This window comes from Octopus bimaculoides, chromosome 4 (genome assembly GCF_001194135.2).
Source record: "Octopus bimaculoides isolate UCB-OBI-ISO-001 chromosome 4, ASM119413v2, whole genome shotgun sequence".
In the NCBI taxonomy this organism is placed as follows: domain Eukaryota; kingdom Metazoa; phylum Mollusca; class Cephalopoda; order Octopoda; family Octopodidae; genus Octopus; species Octopus bimaculoides.
This window is the reverse complement of record NC_068984.1, coordinates 49890405-49893879: the sequence shown is the minus strand read 5'-3', so window position 1 is coordinate 49893879 and position 3475 is coordinate 49890405. Positions and strand designations below refer to the sequence as shown.

General features: G+C 34.2%; 1 protein-coding gene across 2 annotated transcripts in view; it reads left to right on the top strand.

Moving 5' to 3' along the window:
* The first annotated feature begins 465 nt into the window (after positions 1–465).
* The window catches only part of LOC106881250 (solute carrier organic anion transporter family member 4A1), a 193017-nt gene continuing 190007 nt past the window's right edge, over positions 466–3475 (top strand). The window contains exon 1 of one of the 2 annotated variants that reach the window (XM_052967048.1): positions 466–677. The gene's annotated coding sequence lies outside the window, so the exon portion shown is untranslated. Of the gene's footprint in view, positions 678–2034; positions 2225–3475 lie in introns of those variants that run through there. The other variant, XM_052967049.1, reaches the window with a different exon arrangement.

Below are 3475 nucleotides of genomic sequence, written 5' to 3'. Positions count from 1 at the left end.
ATGGATGAAAAGGAAAATTAGAGATTATAAAAGAAGAGAAAGGACGCGGAGAGGACGAATGTGTGAGAGGGGAAGAGGGTGAGTGAAAGAGAAAGAGAGAGAGAGAGAGAGAGTATAAAAACAAAAGTAAAAGGAGACGAGACGAAGAGAATATATAATGAATGAAAGAGGTGGAAGGGAGGGGGGGTCGATAAGGGAAAAGTGACGACAGAAAAGATGAAGGAAAGAGAATGGCAAAAACGAGAAATACGAGATTGGGAGGAGGAAGAGGGGTGGGGGTGGGGTAAAGAACGAAGAGAGAAAAGCTAGAAGTAAAATAAAAGAAAAAACAAAAGGGAAAGGAAGAGTGAAACAACAAGGGAGGGAGGGGGAAATGAATAATCGAGGGGGAAGGGGGAGAGTGAAAGGAAAGAGTAGAGCAAAGAGTAGAGGGAAAGTAATATGTATGTGTACGTGTGTCTAATGTGTGTGTAACTGAAAAGAAGGTGGTGGTGGTGGTGAGGATCATAGCGGTGTTGGTTTGTGTTTTGCCACCGAATCAGCTAAGAGTTTTTCTCTCTCTATTCTAATACGGACGTTACAAGACGAAGCGTAAGGCAAAAGGCAGCCAGTCGCTCGACGGTTTTACAACGGCACTGGCTTGTATCAACCCCAGTAGTAGTAGTAGCAAAGCTAAGGTGAGTTTGTGTGTATGTAGCAATACATATACATACATACATACATATATATATACGCATACACGTTATGGATTTGTGGATGTGTGCACGTATATATATATATATATATATATATATATATATATGTATGTGTGTATGTGTGTGTATGTATGTATCAACGCATGTGTGACTTTTCTTAGTTTCCTCGTGTAACATGTACTAACCATATATATATTTATTATACGTTTGCATTACATATATCTATGTATTTGCATGGACATGCGTTTAAATTTACATACGAGAGAAGAAGGGAAAAAAAGGTGCTAAAAAGCGTGTAGTTGAATGTCTTCGTACTAAAACAGTTAACATAGTTATATTATACAATTGTAAAGATAAATAAGCATTCAAAACACTTAAAGCATAAGCAGAATGGTACAAGACTATATTATAAAGAAACTGAAGCTTCAACCCATGATTAAATATTACAGCAAATATATATATATATATATATATATGCGTAAGAGCACGTGTGAGTTTAAGTATATATGATCTACGTGTATATGTGTGTACACGGCTAGGTCCCATGTGTCCATAATGATCTGCTGCTGCTGATATACATATATATATATGTATGTATGTATGTATGTGTGTATGTATGTATATAATAGTGTGGTTGTGTTCAGAGATAGATGGATGGCTGTTGCGGCATGTGGTGGCGTGTATTGTAAAGCTCAATGATTTGTAACGTTGTAACGCTGTACGACAGTGAGTATTTACACGTACACACATACGTATACAGCAGGCGGCACGTTATTACACACCCCTCGTCGGTCGTGTGTCGTTGTTACCACTAATTGCATATTTCCTTCCAATTTTGTCTGTCTAAAATCACTCGCACGTCAGGCTATGGCTGCTCTGTAGTATAGTCATCGTGTTTTGTGTACTTCAGTCTTATCTATCTATCTATCTATCTTTTCTCTCCCTTCTCTCTCCGTATACACACGTGTGAGTGTATTACTTCAATTCTTTACAGTTTATTCAGTCTTATTTTCTTGTATATCTCTACGCACACGTGTCTGTATGTGTGAGTGTGTGTGTGTGTATATATATATATATATGTGTGTGTGTATATACACACGCACACAGATATATAGTGTTTATGCGGTGGTGGTAGTGCTTGATATCTGTGCGTGAGTGCTTGTGTGTGTATATGTGTGTAGTTCATTCAAATTCTCTGCATCCATTCATGTAACGTTATATTCATCTAACAAACAGTCTATTTGTCTGTCTATCTTATTTATCTATCAATCAGTCTAGCTATCTACCTACCTATATATCTATCTATCTACCAATCTATTTATCTATCACATATCTATCTGATGATCTCGCTTCCTCATCCCATCACTCTTTTTCAATCACCTATTTCCATGTATATCTGTCGTTCTTTCTATCCGTATATTCAGTTAGCTACATATTATATGATAAAACATAGCTATCTTGCTAACTTGGTAGATAGCTATACTCCGCTTATCTATCCGACTACTCGAATATATATATATAGGAAGAACGTAAGTTATCCAACCATCCATCTCTTGAAAATTTCATGCAATATTATACACATGTATATCTATGTATGTTACTATCTACCTTGTTGTTTATCTACTAGTCTGTCTGTCCGTTTGTCTATCACACTAGCTTTAGCTCTCTGTTCTATGTATGCGCGATCTATACAAACACGCGTATGCATTTGTGTGCATGTACGCATGTATCTTATATTTATATTCTCTGTAACTTTGTAAATGTTCATTAATCTATGTAACAATCAACGTAGGATATATATATACATATATATATATACACATGAGCTTGCTTAAGGCACATCTAATTATGTAACTATACATCTACCTCTCTTTCTATGTAAATATTTAGCCAGCTTCATCACATTTTTTCTTTTAAAAGCTGTCTGTCGTTACAGTGAGTGTATACATGTATAATATACATACATATATACATAGATATGTACGTATATAAATGTATATATATATATATATATACACACACATATATATATATGCACACATACACGCACACACACACACACACATATATATACATACATACAAACAAATATGTTTCTCTCTCTCTCTCTCTCTATATATATATATATATGTATCGATATTTGTATGTGTGTGTGTGTGTGTGTGTGTGTGTCTACATATGTCTATAAATAATTACATAAATATATCCTTCATACGTTCAAATATATAACTTACATGCATGTATATATTTGCGTGTATGTATGTATGTATATACATATATATATATATATATATATGCATGTACGTGTATCTATACATATGTATATATTTGCGTGTATGTATGTATGTATATATATATATATATATATTTACATACATACATACATATACTTCACGCACACAAACTCATACCCAAATATATATATATATATATATTCATAGATGCATACGTACATACATGTATACATACATTCACATATACATAAAAGCAGATATTCGAGCTACTGTGGGAGTCCTTACAGGGTCGCTCGACGTGTCATAGATAACAGTCCAATCTCCCTCATATCATGACTTACCTTTCTAAAAATGAACCGACACATTTAATGGTGTGGTTGTCACGAAGGGAGAGCGTTCGATACTGTATCAACTCAGGACTGACGCACATGCATACATATATATAAATATAGGTGTAACCGTATAAGACTATACATACATGTATGTATGTCACTGTGTGTATATATATATATATATATATATATATATATATATATATATATATAT